The following is a 20,088-nucleotide window of genomic DNA, read 5'->3' as shown; positions in this document are numbered from 1 at the left end:
ACGATGATACAAATAACATATGCAGTCCAACCTTTGAACTGGCCACTCAACCTCTGGAGTTCAAGCGTGAGTTTTATTTTGGTTATGTTACCTGAATCCAGCCTTAGAAGTGTGACCGCCTCCCCCGCAACCCCCCCCCCCCATCGCCGCCAATTATAGTGCCAGGGTGACAATTCTACTTCCCGCACCAGGTATCCTTGCAGACTCCCTGACTAACGCTGCGAATATAGTGCCGGCAGTGGACCATTTTGAGGCTCGGTGGGTAGCACTCTTGCCTCTGAGTCAGAAGGTTGTGGGCTCAAGAATACACCAGAACTTATGCACAGAGGCACCAAAACCCCACAAGGGTTCATTTTCAGCTCACCGCTGGAGTGCACAACTGGCAGTGCGGGACAGGCGTCCATTTTAGAAACCACACGAAAATGAGGCAGTTTCCGTGACGGGCACAGCCCCAGACTGCCAGTTTTACGATCCAGTGGTTAGTTGAAAATTAGGGTTGATTTGGGGCGCAATTGGCATGGGCGGAAATGGATTTCAGGGCACGGCCCAGTTATGTTGGTCCTCCACTCTGTTTGGGCAGCAGTGCGGTTTCCTGGCCGGGGTGGGGGCAGTGGGAAGGAGGAGGGTTGGGTGGTCCTGGCACCACCCCCTTTGAACCTTGCGTCAAAAGACAAAAAGAGGCAGGACCGTCGAGATGATGTCACCAGCCGTAATTCCCGCTAGTCCTGTCGTTGGTACCACCCCCGCCTCCAGCACACTGAACGTATGCATCGCTCCACCATTGGCGGCCATGCCTTCAGCTGCCAAGGCCCTAAGCTCTGGAATTCCCTCCCTAAACCTCTCCGCCTCGCTACCTCTCTCTCCTTTAAGACGCTCCTTAAAACCTACCTCCTCACCTGTCCGAATATCTCCTTATGTGGCTTGGTGTCAAATTTTGTCTGATAACGCGCCTGTGAAGTGCCTTGGGATGGTTTACTACTTTAAAGGCGCTATATAAATGCAAGGTGTTGTTGTGTAGCTGTTTTCTCTTGGACTGGGTCTTCGGCAACACCGCAAAATTCCTCCCCCCTCGCCACCTGGCAGACACGCCCAGCTGTGCCGATAGTGGTGCGGGTGCCTCGCTCCCTTTTTCCAACGTTTCCTGACCCGGGGAATTCCGCTGGGGTCAGGCGTGGAAAGTCGCCAGTGCAGGGGGATTCCCGCTCCATGATCTAGGCTGGTGCTCCCGTGCAGTACTGAGGGAGTGCTGCCTTGCTGTGAACGAATTAGTGAGTCAACTCCTGTCCTGGGTGATTAAATCGGTTCTCATTAATGGTCCAGGTCGTAAATGGCCTGTTGGAAGAAGAGGGCCCAATAACCTTGGCTCAATCCATAATTTCTTGTGCTTCTGTGTCCGTATTACAAATACTGTACCTGGCAGAAAGGTCAACATAATAGTTAAGTCGCGTGGATCCACTTAGCCTCATAAATCATTAAAGCTTCACTCTAATAGTTTATGAGGCCATCCGAATCCCTGAATTTGTGTTATTACCTTGCCTTTAGTTACTGCTTAACGGGTATAATGAGGAGCAGACTGTGTACAGCAATCTGGGTCCAGTCATAATAATTCATGACAATCATCCATTTATCAAGACTGCATTGACGTAAAATGTGTGTGTTTCATAAAGCAGTGGAGGACTGTCAGCACTCAAGAGGGTTCCCCCCCTGACGTTTCTCCCCTCCTCCCCTGAGGGGACTGACGCTTGCTGGGGTACAGTTCCATGGGCGTTGGATACCGCCCAGTACCTCGGCCAAATTGGCATTCTTCAAACGTGAGCCCGGGCACTGAATGCTGGCAGGTCACTCAAGTGTGTAGAGCATCTCACCCAAGCCTGTCCTTGCCCAGAATCCAGCCAGGCACTCTTTGCAATAGTGGCCACTTGATAGCAAGCAGGAGCGGGGACCTGTGGTGTATGTAACCTGTTCCACTTTAAGAGAACTTAAGCCTGGTCCACCTTAAGAGATGTACTACTTTCTTTGGCTGCTGTATACGTAATACCGGTGGTGGCCACACCGGTATATAAGCACAGTGTAATAATATTGTATTCAGTATAGTCCGACCTCCAACCAGTAAAGACCTGTTGAATTTACTCTTGTGGTCTGTGTAGTAATTCTCACTATAACACACAGACTTAACAGTGGCGACGAGTCCGATTCTTACCCTGCTGCAGTAATTTCCACGGCGACTTCGTCCACAGACAGGACGTCGAAGAGAGGTTTCCACCCTCATCACCTGCGGGAAGACACGTCGAGCGGCAGGCATCGAGCAACCGGAGTGCAGAAGACATCCTGACCTCGAAGCCTCCATCAGCGACTGTCAGCTTCTTCTACTACCTCGTGGTGGGTAAGCCGGGCAGCGACGCGACAGAAAGTCAACCGCGTTGGCTGTACAGACGGGGCTGGGAAGACGGAGGAATAAGGGCGGTGAGGTCGATCGCGACCAGAGATAAGGGCCGGGCCGCTTTCGAGCGAGAGGCGCAGCGCGGGACATCGGTCGCGACCGGAGATAAGGGCCGCATTCGGGCTAAAGGCGCAGCGTCTGGGGAAACTGAAGGCGCGAGAGCCACGGTGAAGCGGAGACAGCGTCGGGGGACGGGTGAAGACCGCCAAGCGCGGGAAAACCGCCATTTTGTGGGCGGAGGACGACGACAAGAGCGGGAAGCCGCCATCTTGGATAACATTAAAAATACGATAAATTGCTACGATGCCTAAACATGGGAACATTAATGCCTTCGACAGTGATATAGAAGACTGGGCTATGTATGTAGAACGCATACAAAACTATTGTAAGGCAAATAAAATTCCTGATGCAGATAAAGCACTAACATTACTAAACTTAATGGGTGCGAAGACATACGGGCAATTGAAACACCTGTTACCACCAGATGAACCGGCGGATAAGACGTTCGAACAGATTGTTACTGTCCTAAAAAATCATCTTAACCCCACGCCGCTGATGCTAGCGGAACGATTTAAATTTTACGATAGAAGACAGCTGCAAAATGAAAGCAATGCTGAATATTTGATGGAATTACGTAAGCTAGCAAAATATTGTCAGTTTGGAACGGGACTGACAGAGGCACTTCGAGATAGATTTGTGTGTGGTTTATTTAAACAGGATACACAAAGGCGACTGCTCGAGGAGAATGAGCTGTCTCTCGAGAAGGCGGTCACTATGGCAGCAGCACACGAGGCCGCAGCGAGAGGCACGGCAGTAATGCAGCTACGGCCACTGGAACTCGGTACAAACAAATTGGGTTTGAGTTCTGTCAAATGTTATCGTTGTGGAAAGACAACGCACGATCAGAACCAGTGTTGGTTTAAAAACCAAGAATGCAGAACGTGTGGCAGGCTTGGCCACATAGCTAAAGTATGCCGGTCAGGAAAGAAGACCAGCAACAAAAAGTCACCGCAAGGAAAATATGCAAAGGTACACAAGGTGACAAAGAACAGTTTGACCGAACAGAAGTCAGATTCAGACGCTAGCAGTAATGAACTGGATAGCTTAAGAATACACAACGTTGGTAAGGATACAGACCTCCAGACAATTTGGGTCACTCTTAAGATAGCAGGAGTCCAAGTAAAAATGGAATTGGACACTGGATCGGCATTGACGGTCATGAATAAGAAAGATTACAGAAGGTTATTCGAACATATTCCCTTACAGGATACGGAGATTATATTGAAAACGTACACGGGGCAAAGAGTGTACCCCATCGGAAAAATAGAGGTAGAAGTGGTCCACAAGGGCGAAGGAAGCCAAGTAATGGACTTATATGTGCTACCTGAAGGAGGTCCACCACTACTAGGACGGGAGTGGATTAGGAAAATGAATATGGACTGGCACTCCTTGAAAGCACTAACGGTAGATTCCGGGGAAACAGCTGTCAAACCTAAACGATTGTCCAGAATATTGGATGAGGCTAAAGAGGTGTTCCAGCCGGGACTGGGAACACTGAGAGGAATTACGGCAAACATCAAGATTGATGAACATGCACAACCAAAATTTTTTAAAGCCAGACCGGTACCCTATGCAATACGACCTGCGGTTGAAGCGGAGCTGGAAGCACTAGAACGTTCAGGTGTACTGTCTAAAGTAGATTGGAGTGAGTGGGCTACGCCCATTGTTCCCGTTATGAAACGTCCTGTGAACAATAAGCCAGGAGATCCAGGGAAGGTTCGCATCTGTGGAGATTTCAAAATCACCGTTAATCCGGTGCTTCACACGGTGCAGTATCCGCTTCCATGGATTGAGGATATTTTCGCTTCACTGTCTGGCGGGAAACACTTCACCAAGATAGACCTGGCGCAGGCGTACTTGCAGATGGAGGTTGAAGAAGAGTCACGCCAATACCTCACGATCAACACGCATCGAGGGTTGTACCGGTACAATAGGCTGGTTTTTGGAGTGGCATCAGCTCCAGCAATTTGGCAGAGGGCCATGGAGCAGGTATTACAGGGAATTCCAGGCACACAATGTTACCTGGATGACATTCTGATCACAGGTGATGGTGATGAACAACATCTCGCTAACTTGGAACTGGTGCTCAACAGACTGAAAGAGTATGGACTTAGAGTAAATCGGCAGAAATGTGAGTTCTTCCAGAAGCGGATCTCGTACTGTGGTCATGTCATTGACCGGGAGGGGCTTCATAAGTCTCCTGACAAGATAGAGGCAGTTGTAAAGGCTCCCGCTCCGGAGAATGTCTCTCAGTTGAGGTCGTTTCTAGGATTAATTAACTATTACCATAAATTTCTGCCAAATCTATCCACGGTACTGCATCCGTTGAACGCTCTTTTACAGAAAGGGGTACCATGGGACTGGGGCAAAAACTGTAAGAAGGCATTTCGCAAAAGCAAAGAATTGATCACCTCAGAGGAAGTGTTGGCTCACTTCAACCCGACACTGCCTATTCGGTTGGCTTGTGATGCTTCTCCATATGGTATTGGGGCAGTACTCTCACATAAATTGCCAAATGGCACGGAAAGGCCAGTCACGTTTGCATCCAGATCATTGACCTCCGCTGAGCGCAACTATGCGCAGATCGATAGGGAGGCCCTTAGCCTTGTATGGGGAGTGAAGAAGTTTAATCATTACCTACAGGGCCAAAAATTCACACTTCTGACGGACCATCAACCGTTGGTGTCCATTTTTAACCCTAAGAAGGGTGTTTCGGTGATGACAGCACAGCGTCTCCAGAGATGGTCTCTTTTCTTAGGGGCACATCAATATCAGATAGAATTCAAAGGTTCGAAACAGCATGGCAATGCTGATGGCCTGTCGCGCCTGCCACTACCTGAAGATGAAGACACGACGAAAGTTGACCCTGTTGAGTTATTTCATTCGACCATTATCGAGTGTTTACCTGTCACCAATGCAAGTATTGAAAGAGAAACCAGGAACGACCCGACACTGTCCAGAGTCTACGAGGTGACAGTGAAAGGATGGCCAACACGGGGTGATCCTCTGTTACCGGCATTCTCGGCAAGGCGAGACCAGCTGTCCGTCTGCCATGGTACTTTGATGTACGGGACAAGAGTAATTATTCCTCCCAAGTTAAGGGAAAGAGTTTTAAAAGAACTACATGAAGGTCATCTGGGGGGAGTTAAAATGAAAAGTCTTGCTAGGGCTTACGTATGGTGGCCGGGTATTGACCAACAGATTGAGGAGTTAATGAAAAGCTGCGCTGGGTGTCAAAAAGTGCAAAATGCACCTCCGATAGCACCGCTACACCCATGGGAATGGCCTTCAGCCCCATGGCAACGCGTACACATTGACTTTGCTGGTCCATTCATGGACTCCATGCTCCTAATCGCGGTGGACGCACATTCCAAATGGCCAGAAGTCATCAAGATGAATACCACTACTTCAGAAAAGACAATTGCGGTGTTAAGAGCAATATTCGCAAGGAACGGATTGCCAGAACAGATCTGTTCGGACAACGGACCACAGTTTGTATCGGAAGAATTCCGACAATTCTTAAAGAAGAATGGAGTAAAACATTATACCTCTGCCCCATATCATCCGGCGACAAACGGGTTGGCTGAAAGATTTGTCCAGACATTCAAAAAGGCTATTAAGGCCATCAATGATGATCAGACTCCGCTGCAACACAAGGTCGATAAGTTCCTGATGTCATATAGAAACGCCGATCATGCCGTGACTAACCAAAGTCCTGCTATGATGTTTTATAACAGGAGGTTGCGGTCCAAGTTGGACTTGTTAAAACCAAATGTGCGGAGGGAAGTGGAAAACAAACAGTTTCGGCATATTAACAGCAAGACCACTCGAACTTTCGACGTAGGACAACCAGTGATGGCAAGGGGCTATGGAAACGAAAAATGGCAGTCCGGAACAATCCGGGCCAGACAAGGACCTCTGATGTACACCGTAGATATTGGTCATAATGTGATAAGGCGTCATGCGGCTCAACTGGTAGAGTCGAGAGCAAGGGTCGAACCCATGGTTGTGACAGAGACAGCTGTGGAAGATGTTCATGAACCTGAAGCATCTACCTCGGCCGAGAATGTACTTGATGATGATGACACCCAATACATTGGCAATCAACTAGAGGAGGCACCTCAACAACCAGAATCAGAGACCACTGAAAGGCGTTATCCAAGCCGAATCAGAAAGCCTCCTGAGAGACTGAACCTTTGAACTGTTATACATGAAGTTATATATGTATATATGTTATGTTTATTTGGGGATATGACTGTTAAGCTAAAAAGGGAGGATTGTGGTGTATGTAACCTGTTCCACCTTAAGAGAACTTAAGCCTGGTCCACCTTAAGAAAGGTACTACTTTCTTTGGCTGCTGTATACGTAATACCGGTGGTGACCACACTGGTATATAAGCACAGTGTAATAATATTGTATTCAGTATAGTCCCGACCTCCAACCAGTAAAGACCTGTTGAATTTACTCTTGTGGTCTGTGTAGTAATTCTCACTATAACACACAGACTTAACAAGACCTTTTGCTGGTCTTTTTCAGTCTCTAGGCCAGGGGTGCTTAGACTGATTGTAGCACCCTGAATGCTGAGCCAGCTGAGATCACCGAACAGCACAGACCAAAGACAGACTTGCATCTCTAAAGCGTCTTTCACGACCTCAGGACGTCCCAAGGCACTTTACAGCCAATGAAGTACTTTTGAAGTGTAGTCACTGTTGTAATGTAGGAAACGCGGCAGTCAATTTGTGCACAGCAAGCTCCCACAAACAGCAATGTGATAATGACCAGATAATCTGTTTTAGTGATGTTGGTTGAGGGATAAGTAATGTCCAGGACACCGGGGAGAACTCCCCTTGCTCTCTTTCGAAATAGTGCCATAGGATCTTTAACGCCCACCTGAGAGAGCAGACGGGGCCTCGGTTTAACATCTCATCCAAAAGATGGCACCTCCGACAGTGCGCTGCTCCCTCAGTACCGCCCCTCCGACAGTGCGGTGCTCCCTCAGCATTGCCCCTCCGACAGTGCGGCGCTCCCTCAGTACCGCCCCTCCGACAGTGCGGCGCTCCCTCAGTACCGCCCCTCCGATAGTGCGGCGCTCCCTCAGTACTGACCCTCCGAATGTGCGGCGCTCCCTCAGCACCGCCTCTCCGACAGTGCAGCACTCCCTCAGTACTGCACTGGAGTGTCAGCCTGGATTTTGTGCTCAAGTCTCTGGAGTGGGTCTTGAACCCACAACCTTCTGAGTCAGAAGCAAGAATGCTGTGGCTTTCAGAGCAATCAAACCTCAAACCTTCTGGTCTGTACGGCTCAGTACCACGCTGGGCAGTGTCTTACTCATTGACCTATCAGGGTGGAGGGAGCTTTACGACTTACAGACTGTACTCTCACAAGGGACTCATTAAGAGATCACTCAGGCCTTCTCTTGCGTTTGTACTGAAACATTTTCAAGGCTTTAAAGAAGACTTGCAAGTTATGCTCAGTTAATATAAAACAAACTGCAGCCACGGATGCAGGTGAAAAATGAAAAGGGTGGGGTGCTGTGTTGGTTACATTCCTTTCGATGTGACTGCAGAGAGCAGTTATAAGTTGCATACTTTGTGTTGTGGCATCTTTTCACAGTTTACATGTAATCTTTCAAGTGGAAGAAATCAATATTCATCCATAAAACCTTCTGTTTCTTTCAGCAACGTGGACTACACAATTCTTTTGGTTATTGTTCTGGCTGTTTACAATGTTATGAATAAAACATAGCACAACTGAATCTAGATAATGCATTCCTTATTCAAAGAGAGAATCCTGATGTACTCATTACTACCTATTCACTACTATAGAATTACACCACAGCAATCAATTTCCATTCATTTCCATGGAACCTCAATGTATCAATCACTTTCCTTTCACTCCCATGGACCATGTATCTACCAATTACTTTTCATTCATTCCCATTGATCCTCAATACATCAATTACGTTCCATTCATTCCCATTAGTCTATTTACTGCTCACTTTCCATTCATTCCCATTGACCTCAATGTACCAATCACTTGCCATTCATTTCCATTGACCTCAATGTACCAATCACTTGCCATTCATTCCCATTAGTCTATGTACCAATTATTTTTCATTCAGTGCCTCAACAACAACTTGCATTTATATAGCACATTTAACACAGGAAAATGTCTCAAGGCGCGTCGCAGGAGCGTAATCAGACAAAGATTGACACCAAGCCAAAGAAGGAGATGTTAGGACAGGTGACCAAAAGCTTGGTCAAAGAGGTAGGTTTTAAGGAGCGTCTTAAAGGAGGAGAGAGAGGTTTAGGGAGGGATCCAGGCAGCTGAAGGCACGGCCACCAATAGTGGAGCGAAGGAAGTGGGGGATGTTCAAGAGTTGGAGGAACGCAGGGCTGTGGGGCTGGAAGAGGTTACAGAGATAGGGAGGGGTGAGGCCATGGAGGGATTTGAACACGAAGATGAGAATTTTAAAATTGAGGCGTTGCCGGACCGGGAGCCAATGTAGGCCAGCGAGCACAGGGGTGATGGGTGAACAGGACTGGGTGTGAGTTAGGACACGGGGCAGTGAGCACAGGGGGTGATGGCTGAACGGGACTTGGTGTGAGTTAGGACACGGGGCAGCGAGCACAGGGGGTGATGGGTGAACGGGACTGGGTGTGAGTTAGGACATGGGGCAGTGAGCACAGGGGGTGATGGGTGAACGGGACTGGGGGTGAGTTAGGACACGGGGCAGTGAGCACAGGGGGTGATGGGTGAACGGGACTGGGTGCGAGTTAGGACGCGGGGCAGTGAGCACAGGGGTGATGGGTGAACGGGACTGGGTGTGAGTTAGGACACGGGGCAGTGAGCACAGGGGGTGATGGGTGAACGGGACTGGGTGTGAGTTAGGACACGGGGCAGTGAGCACAGGGGGTGATGGGTGAACGGGACTGGGTGCGAGTTAGGACACGGGGCAGTGAGCACAGGGGGTGATGGGTGACTGGGACTGGGTGTGAGTTAGGACACGGGGCAGTGAGCACAGGGGGTGATGGGTGAACGGGACTGGGTGTGAGTTAGGACACGGGGCAGTGAGCACAGGGGGTGATGGGTGAACGGGACTCGGTGCGAGTTAGGACACGGGGCAGTGAGCACAGAGGGTGATGGGTGAACGGGACTGGGTGTGAGTTAGGACACGGGGCAGTGAGTACAGGGGGTGATGGGTGAGCGGGACTGGGTGCGAGTTAGGACACGGGGCAGTGAGCACAGGGGGTGATGAGTGAACGGGACTGGGTGTGAGTTAGAACACGGGGCAGTGAGCACAGGGGGTGATGGGTGAACGGGACTCGGTGCGAGTTAGGGCACGGGGCAGTGAGCACAGGGGGTGATGAGTGAACGGGACTGGGTGTGAGTTAGGATACGGGGCAGTGAGCACAGGGGGTGATGGGTGAACGGGACTCGGTGCGAGTTAGGACACGGGGCAGTGAGCACAGAGGGTGATGGGTGAACGGGACTGGGTGTGAGTTAGGACACGGGGCAGTGAGTACAGGGGGTGATGGGTGAGCGGGACTGGGTGCGAGTTAGGACACGGGGCAGTGAGCACAGGGGGTGATGAGTGAACGGGACTGGGTGTGAGTTAGAACATGGGGCAGTGAGCACAGGGGGTGATGGGTGAACGGGACTCGGTGCGAGTTAGGACACGGGGCAGTGAGCACAGGGGGTGATGGGTGAACGGGACTGGGTGTGAGTTAGGACACGGGGCAGTGAGCACAGGGGGTGATGGGTGAACGGGACTGGGTGTGAGTTAGGACACGGGGCAGTGAGCACAGGGGGTGATGGGTGAACGGGACTCGGTGCGAGTTAGGACACGGGGCAGCGAGCACAGGGGGTGATGGGTGAACGGGACTGGGTGTGAGTTAGGGCACGGGGCAGTGAGCACAGGGGGTGATGGGTGAACGGGACTGGGTGCGAGTTAGGACACGGGGCAGTGAGCACAGGGGGTGATGGGTGAACGGGACTCGGTGCGAGTTAGGACACGGGGCAGTGAGCACAGAGGGTGATGGGTGAACGGGACTGGGTGTGAGTTAGGACACAGGGCAGTGAGTACAGGGGGTGATGGGTGAGCGGGACTGGGTGCGAGTTAGGACACGGGGCAGTGAGCACAGGGGGTGATGAGTGAACGGGACTGGGTGTGAGTTAGGACACGGGGCAGTGAGCACAGGGGGTGATGGGTGAACGGGCTCGGTGCGAGTTAGGACACGGGGCAGTGAGCACAGGAGGTGATGGGTGACTGGGACTTGGTGCGAGTTAGGACACGGGGCAGTGAGCACAGGGGGTGATGGGTGAACGGGACTGGGTGTGAGTTAGGACACGGGGCAGTGAGCACAGGGGGTGATGGGTGAACGGGACTCGGTGCGAGTTAGGACACGGGGCAGCGAGCACAGGGGGTGATGGGTGAACGGGACTGGGTGTGAGTTAGGGCACGGGGCAGTGAGCACAGGGGGTGATGGGTGAACGGGACTGGGTGCGAGTTAGGACACGGGGCAGTGAGCACAGGGGGTGATGGGTGAACGGGACTCGGTGCGAGTTAGGACACGGGGCAGTGAGCACAGGGGGTGATGGGTGAACGGGACTGGGTGCGAGTTCGGCCACGGGGCAGTGAGCACAGAGGGTGATGGGTGAACGGGACTGGGTGCCAGTTAGGACATGGGCAGTGAGCACAGTGGGTGATGGGTGAACGGGACTTGGTGCGAGTTAGGACACGGGCAGCCGAGTTTTGGATGAGCTCAAGTTCATGGAGGATGGGAGGTGGGAGGCCGGTCAGGAGTGCATTGGAGTAGTCGAGTCTGGAGGTGAAGAACAGAGCTTGTGGCAGGGACCGAAGACGATGGCTTTAGTCTTCCCAATGTTTAACTGGAGGAAATTGCGACTCACCCAGGACTGGATGTCGGACAAGCAGTCTGACAACACAAAGGCAGTGTTTTGATGGCCAGTTAACTGTTAAAAATAATGGCCAAGACTGTTAATCAATCCTGCTCAGAATAGCAGGAAATAAGTTGAGCATAACATTGAAATTGCACTGCCTGATTAACTGACAGCACTTTGTCTGATTTTTGAAAGACAATTTTATTATCTCAGGTGCTGCACCCCAGTACTTACACTCATGTCTAATTGACATCTGAGTTTTGAAAGCAGAAACAAAGATTGAACTACAATCCAAGTTTTGCAAATTGTATGCTACTTGTGTTGGTTACATTAATAGCTGTGGGGACAATAATGGCATAACATTTGCAAACTGCAGGCAGATGCCATGAGATCGGATGTCACGTGACTGGATGTCACGTGATCAGACCTCCAGGAATACCTCAAACCAGATTTGACAACCTTAGAGTCAGGAGGTGAGCCACTCGTTGCAGAATACCCAGTATCTCATCTGGTCTAGTATCCACAGGATTTATGTGGCTAGTCCAGTTGAGTTTCTGGTCAATGGTGACCCCCCCCTAACCCCCCCCCCCCACAGGATGTTGACGGTGGGGAACTTGGCAATGGTAATGCCATTGAATGTTAATGGGATGTGTTATAAATCTCATCATCATCAAGAAACTACTCGTGAAATAACGCTGGACGGCCAGCTGGTGGCGCTGTCCAAGGAGTATAAATACTCGGGCGTGGGCCCAGCTTGCCCAGGGACATTTTGTAAGACAAGGAGCTAGTGAAGTACAACTAGACCTCCGTGTTTTGAAACAAGTTGATTAAAGCCTTAATTTATACTCAAATCAAGTGCGTAGTGAGTTTTATTATGTCAGGATGTGGTTAGGCTCTCTCCTGTTAGAGATGGTCAATGCCTGGCACTTGCGTGGCGCAAATGTTACTCTTCTGGTTGAAGATGGGTGCCAGTGCTTCAGCCTTGTCTCTTGCACTCACATGCTGGGCTCCGCCATTGTTGAGGATGGAGATGTTCGCGGATTGGTGAAAATAAATTAAAAATTGGAAAGTCTACGGGGAACAGGCTTTCCAAAGTGTCATTTTATTTCCTACTTTATTCCGTAGGCTGATGATGTGAATGAACTGAATTGGCACATGTGGAGGGAGGGGAGGAGAGAGGCAGAAATAATGTTTACATTGAATAGTATTGTGCGGGCTTCCTGTTCAACCTAACTCGATGATATAATTACAACTGAAATCACAGACTATCTGATGAGGTCCTTCCAAAAAGGAACAGGTAGCTGCACTCTGCCATCTTGGATGTGGAATGAAAATCCACCAGTGTTTGAAACTAAAAACGAATCCAGGTGAAAGGCCAGGCCCATTGCACAGAACGATGCTCAGTCGATGAGTATATTCAAGATAGAGATCGATAGATTTTTGTATATTAAGGGAATCAAGGGATGTGGGGAGCTGAGGAGGGAAAAGGACCATTCAGAGCAGGAGTCTACAACCCACTGCAATAGCCAGTCATTGTTCACTTCAGAACCACTACAGTGGGAGATAGGTTGCTTGTTGAGTGTCCATCAGAGATATTTTAATAAGGACAACAAAGTAACTTTGTGGCATTAAATGAGGTTGTAGCGGTTCGTGTAGATCGCCACTAAATAAGAGAGTTTGACTTCGACGAACTATATATAAGTTGTTTATTTACAGGAACAGGCTAATTACAGCAGGTAAGATAGCAGGTAAGATGGCTGACTGTAGGAGCACCGTGGTGTAGGTCTTGTCCCAGCGGGGACTCCACGAGGACTGAGTTCGCAGTCCTGTGGGGAGCGTGATGACGTCATCGCGTTTGTGTTGTGGCGTCATCACGTTGTTCGCGTTTCCCGCGCTTAGGGCGTCACGTGATGCGCGTCGTTGCGTCGCTGGCCGTTGAGGCCGAAGACGCTAGGCCGGGCTGTGCCGGCGCACGCACATCACGTTGTACGTGACGTGATGTCAGCACGCTAGGGCGCGTCTTAAAGGGGCAATGGCACCAAGTTAAAAGGGCAACGGCCCCAAAAGGTAAGTTAAAGGGAATTATGTGTCTCAATGTAAGGGACAACCAGTGGTACCGCCACATAGGCCCCCCCAGAATTCGCTTTAACGAAAGTCCAAGGATGAGATGGTCTGACGAGCTGGTGGTCATGGCGGTCATGCTGTCTCGACTTGGTAGGCGAGGTATGAAGATGCTGCTCGTGAGCGGATCCTTACGCGCGTCATAGCGAATAAAATGTATCCGTCAGGCGAAGGACCATGGAGACGTGCGAAACAGCAGGCCTTGTCAGAGTGACGGGCAGGTTGGGCGGACGCGGGCGATGTCTCCGTTGATGGGTGAGCGAAACCTTCGGGAGGCTGGAACGCATGGAACGGTGCATGCCATAGTGCTACGACGTGAACACAATGGAGGGTGAAGAGTTGCTACGTTGATCAGTGATCGGTGAGGCTAGCAACTTTCACGTGGCTGATTGCGGCCACAGGATGCCCGTTGGACCCGTCCTCGATGTGTGCAGCTTCAGTAGACATTTGCGTTTGTTAAAGGGAAAACTGGAGAAAGGGCGGCAACGGTCCAGGTTGTTGTTGCTTTCAGGAGGGGTTAACTCTGCCAGGAGGGCGGCAACACTTGTAACAGTTGTAGATTTAGGAGAAAACAGCCGGGAGGGCGGCACGCTTTTTGTTCACGCCGAATCGTGTAGTAGGTAACACAACCAGCAGGCTGAAGGGCTGGTGCGTCGTCGGCGGGGAAAGAGTCATCGGTGTTCACGAGGGATGGGTTCTTGTGGTTCGCGAGGGATGGGTCCTCATGCGCGAGGAGTCATATCATAGGCAGACCAAAGAAGGGAAGAGGAAAATATAAACACAACACCTGAAAGCAATGAGATAAAGAAACCGATGGGTGAGCCTAGGCCTCTGGGGCCATTGAAGCTCATTCTTCTAGTCCCCTACCTCTGCCAGTCTAGCATCAAACTACATTTTGAATTCCCCTAATAGATTTGTCTCTATCATAAGGACATAAGAAATAGGAGCAGGAGTCGGCCATTTGGCCCCTCGAGCCTGCTCCGCCATTCAATAATATCATGGCTGATCCTCTACCTCATCTCCACTTTCCTGCACTATCCCCATCTCCCTTGATTCCCTTAATATTCAAAAATCTATCGATCCCTGTCTTGATTATACTCAATGACTGAGCCTCCACAGCCCTCTGGGGTAGAGAATTCCAAAGATTCACCACCCTCTGAGTGAAGAAATTTCTCTTCATCTCAGTCCTAAATGGCCGACCCCTTATTCTGAGACTGTGACCCCTGGTTCTAGACTTCCCAGCCAGGGGAAACATCCTCCCTGCATCTACCCTGTCAAGCCCTGTAAGAATTTTGTATGTTTCAATGAGATCACCTCTCATTCTTCTAAACTCTAGAGAATATAGACCTAGTCTACTCAATCTACCCTCATAGGACAATCCCCCCATCCCAGGAACCAGTCTGGTGAACCTTCGTTGCACTCCCTTTATGGCAAGTATATCCTTCCTTAGGTAAGGAGACCAAAACTGTCCACAATACTCCAGGTGTGGTCTCACCAGGGCCCTATATAATTGCAGTAAGACATCTTTACTCTTATACTCGAATCCTCTTGTAATAAAGGCCAACATACCATTTGCTTTCCTAATTGCTTGCTGGACCTGCATGTTAACTTTCAGTGATTCGTGTACAAGTGTCATCTTACCTGGCATATTATTCCAAACATCACCCATTGAGTAAAGAGATTCTTTCCAATATATGTTTTTAAATTTACTTTTTACTTGTCAAGGTCCTTAGCCTAACTTGCTTTGAAGTAATATTTCGGGTTCAATTTATCTATCCTATTTAATACTTTGTACATCTCAGTGTGGTCCTCCTTTAACCTTCTCTCTAGTCTGTAGACCTTCAGCTTCGCTAATCTTTCCCAATAGGACATTCCCTTTACATTATGGAAGAAGTTGGGCTGCTCTTCCTTGCATTCTCTCCAGTGCATGCCAGTTCAGAAACTTCAGAGCACAATATTACGAAATTGTACCCATGTTTCGTGAACTGCAGATAGCTAAAGTAACCCCACTATTTAAAAAAGGTGGTAGAGAGAAAACGGGGAATTATAGACCGGTAAGCCTGACATCGGTAGTGGGGAAAATGCTAGAGTCCATTATAAAAGATGTAATAGCAGAGCACTTGGAAAACAGTGACAGGATCGGACAAAGTAGACTTGGATTTACAAAAGGTAAATCGTGCTTGACTAATCTACTGGAATTTTTTGAGGATGTAACTGGTAGAATAGATAAGGGAGAACCAGTGGATGTGGTGTATTTGGACTTTCAGAAGGCTTTCGATAAGGTCCCGCATAAGAGATTAGCATGCAAAGTTAAAGCATATGGGATTGGGGGTAAGGTACTGTCTTGGATAGAGAACTGGTTGGCAGACAGGAAGCAAAGAGTTGGAATAAACGGGTCTTTTTCCGAGTGGCAGGCAGTGGCTAGTGGGGTACCGCAGGGATCGGTGCTAGGACCCCAGCTATTCACAATATATATTAATGATCTAGACGAGGGAACTAGATGTAATATCTCCAAGTTTGCAGACAACACAAAGCTGGGTGGGTGTGTGTGCTGTGAGGAGGATGCCGAGAAACTCCAGTATGATTTGGACAGGTTGGGTGATTGGGCAGATGCCTGGCAAATGCTGTATAATGTGGATAAATGCGAGGTTATCCACTTTGGTGGCAAAAACAGGAAGACAGATTATTATCTGAATGACAGTAGATTGGGAGAAGGGGAAGTGCAACGAGACCTGGGTGTCCTTGTGCACCAGTCGCTGAAGGTAAGCATGCAGGTGCAGCAGGCGGTTAAGGCTTATACTCACTGGAGTTTAGAAGATTGAGAGGGGATCTCATCGAAACTTATAAAATTCTGTCAGGACTAGACAGACTAGATGCAGGAAGGATGTTCCCAATGGCCGGGGAGTCCAGAACCAGGGGTCACAGTCTCCCACGCTGCTGGTAGTCATTGCATTGCATTACCCTCAACTGGCAGTGCTGTACTTAATCAAGCATCTTCCACCATCCATTTAACACAACATTCTGTAGGTGAGTACCCAATTACTGTATACTGCACATTTCTTGATTTTTTTTATTTTTGTTTGTTAAAAATAGCCTCGGTAGATAACCCTCTCCGTCATCTGGAATTTTTGATCAACTGGCACCATCCCGGTCCCGTCGGTGCCGGATACCAAAGAGTTTCCTGTATTTTGGTGTTAAGAAGCTTTTGATTGGTTACTAACCCTGATGGACCTGTATCACTACCAGGGGTCTTCTTTGCTGGCATCACTGTGGACTGTTTGCTTTCAGAGGCTGCTACAGTCACTTGTGCAGGGTTACGTGATGCTGCTAACATAGGAAGAAAGACAGACTTGCATTTCTATAGCGCCTTTCCCGACCTCAGGACATCCCAAAGCGCTTTACAGCCAATGAAGTACTGTTGAGGTGTTGTCACTGCTGTAATGTAGGAAACGCAGCAGCCAATTTGCACACAGCAAGATCCCACAAACAGCAATGCGATAACAAATGGACAATCTGTTTTCGTGATGTTGGTTGAGGGATAAATATTGGCCCAGGACACCGGGGAGAACTCTCCTGCTCTTCTTCCAAATGGTGCCGTGGGATCTTTTACGTCTACCTGAGAGAGCAGACGGGGCCTCGGTTTAACGTCTCATCTGAAGGACCGCACCTCCGACAGTGCAGCACTCCCTCAGCACTGCACTGGGAGTATCAATCTGGATTACGTGCTCAAGTCTCTGGAGAGGGGCTTACTCACCTATCAGCAGTGCCTCAGTGAGTAGCACACTCGCCTCTGAGTCAGAGGGTTCTGGGATTCAAAATCTAGGCTGACGCTCCAGTCCAGTACCGAGGGAGTGCTGCACTGTCGGAGGTGCCGTCTTTTGGATGAGACGCTAAACCGAGGCCCCGTCTGCTCTCAGGTGGATGTAAAAAATCCCACGGCCACTATTTCAAAGAAGAGCGGGGGGGAGTTCTCCCTGGTGTCCTGGCCAATACTTATCCCTCAACCAACATCACTAAAAAAACAGATTATCTGGTTATTATCCCATTGCTGTTTGTGGGAGCTTGCTGTGCGAAAATCACCTGCCGCGTTTCCTTTGATTACAACAGTGACCGCAGTTCTAAAGTACGCCATTGGCTATGAAGCCCTGAGATGGTGAAAGGCGCTACATAAATGTAAGTTCTTTCTTTGCATCATGCGACTTCTTCTGGGCCTTCTGTGAGTTTACTCTTGTCACAAATTGTCACACTTCTTGCCTCCTTACAACAACAACCTGTATTTATACAGCGCCTTTAATGTAGTAAACCGTCCCAAGGTGCTTCACAGGAGCGTTATCAGACAAACTTTGACACCGAGCCACGTAAAGAGATATCAGGACAGGAAGCTTGGTCAAAAAGGTAGGTTTTAAGGAACATCTTAGGCGCGAGCGAGGCGGAGAGGTTTAGGGAGGGAATGCCAGAGCTTAGGGCCTTGGCAGCTGAAGGCGCGGCCACCAATGGAGGGGCGATGGAAATCGAGGATGCCCGAAATCCTTCCCCACCAAAAATCTGATTGCAATTCTCCATTACTGACTGGCAGAAGCATGGCAGATGCAATATAACGTGGATAAATGCGAGGTTATCCACTTTGGTGTCAAAAACAAGAAGGCAGATTATTATCTGAATGGCAATAGATTGGGAGAAGGATCTATTGGGTGTCCTTGTGCACCAGTCGCTGAAGGTAAGCATGCAGGTGCAGCAGGTGCTTAAGGCTTATACTCACTGGAGTTTAGAAGATTGAGAGGGGATCTCATCGAAACTTATGGATGAGATAATGGACGAGTGGGAGGAGACCACCACATGCATGCAGGTGCAGCAGGCGGTTAAGAAGGCAAATGGTATGTTGGCCTTCGTAGCGAGAGGGTTTGAGTACAGGAACAAGGATGTCTTGCTGCAGTTGTACAGGGCCTTGGTGAGACCACACCTTGAGTATTGTGTGCAGTTTTGGTCGCCTTATCTGAGGAAGGATGTTCTTGCCATGGAAGGAGTGCAGCGAAGATTCACCAGGCTGATACCTGGGATGGCAGGAATGACGTATGAGGAGAGACTGGGTCAATTGGGCTTGTTCTCGCTGGAGTTTAGAAGAATGAGAGGGGATCTTATTGAAACTTATAAAATTCTAACAGGACTAGACAGACTAGATGCAGGAAGGATGTTCCCGATGGTCAGGGAGTCCAGAACCAGGGGACACAGTCTAAGGATAAGGGGTAAGCCATTTAGGACTGAGATGAGGAGGAATTTCTTCACCCAGAGTGGTGAACCTGTGGAATTCTCTACCACAGAAGGCAGTAGAGGCCAATTCATTAAATATATTCAAGAAAGAGTTAGATATATTTCTTAAGGCTAAAGGGATCAAGGGATATGGGGAGAAAGCAGGGACAGGGTACTGAATTTGGATGATCAGCCATGATCTCATTGAATGGCGGAGCAGGCTTGAGGGGCCGAATGGCCTACTCCTGCTCCTATCTTCTATGTTTCCATTACGGAGGTTGCTGCTATATTAAGAGTCTGGTCACTCAATCGGGCTTTTCTCCAGTTCTGTTGAGCTATTAGCCACAAATATTACAGTTCAATTAATGAACTTTTCGGAATTTATTCTGGTTTAAGTGACTCATTAAAGCAGAGAGCCATGAAACAATCACGACTGCAGGCCCGTTGTGATTGTCTAAACGAAGGAAAATCAAATGCTCCGGAAGTTCATGCTCTTAAACCATCTGTTCCCATGATTTTGTTAGTGGGTCGTAAATTGCAATGGAAAATGGGCATTCCTCCCATTTTTTTGATAAAAGAAAAAGTTGTGTGGCACTAATACACTCAACCAAACTCCGCTCTCAACAGGGACAGACATAAATGGAGTAAAAGATTTCATGGCATATTCTGGGGACAGAGCTCACTGTATTAAAAAGGAACTTGGAAAAAGACCTATTTCTATTTTGCACTATTTAGTTGCCCAAAAATGTCTTTAAAATATTTACACAGGGCCATAAATCAAAAGTGTTTCTCGAAATATTTACCCTGTCAACTCACATATGAAGAAAACGCTTAAAGGGTTTTTATACTGCGGTATTAATTTAAAGGGCAAGTGCCTTGATTATTGGCACGTTGTTACGGCCTGGAATCTCTGTGGGGATTCTTCCCGATCTCCCACTGCAACTTCGGCGGAACCCCTGGAGAACCATCGTCAATGGCTGAAAATGGCCGTCTACGCCATTTCCACCAAGGCGCCGATTCTCCGCTATAACTACATACGCCTCTCGGCCTTCCTTTTTGAGGAGCAGGTTAGCCAGTCCGAGCACAGGGTTTCGTGCAAAGGAGCCTGTACTGGGATTTCAGATGTCGAGGTCGCCCCCGCCCCCCACGATCTTCAAATGAACGGATAGAAAGTCAGGCCCAGGTGCATTGACCTCTGCGTCAGAATTCCCGCTATGCGCTCCCGGCACATCCAGCTCCGTGCCGGAAACGCTAGTTTGTAAAATCTAGCCCTTTCAAGCTGCTTTAGGCCCCTGGAAGCTTTGGGTTGCTTGGTA

The 20,088-nt window shown here is 49.1% G+C and overlaps 1 protein-coding gene across 5 annotated transcripts in view; it reads right to left on the bottom strand.

Annotated features, from left to right (window-relative positions):
- Positions 1–20,088, bottom strand: part of LOC147096930 (rho guanine nucleotide exchange factor 25-like) — a 550,157-nt gene that overhangs the window by 464,588 nt on the left and 65,481 nt on the right. The gene's annotated exons all lie outside the window — the stretch shown is intronic.

The sequence above is a fragment of the Somniosus microcephalus genome, chromosome 33 (genome assembly GCF_052327205.1).
Source record: "Somniosus microcephalus isolate GS21.2 chromosome 33, FLI_Smic_1.0, whole genome shotgun sequence".
Taxonomy (NCBI): Eukaryota; Metazoa; Chordata; class Chondrichthyes; order Squaliformes; family Somniosidae; genus Somniosus; species Somniosus microcephalus.
Note: the sequence above shows the minus strand (reverse complement) of the source record. Positions and strands in the feature narration are given on the sequence as shown.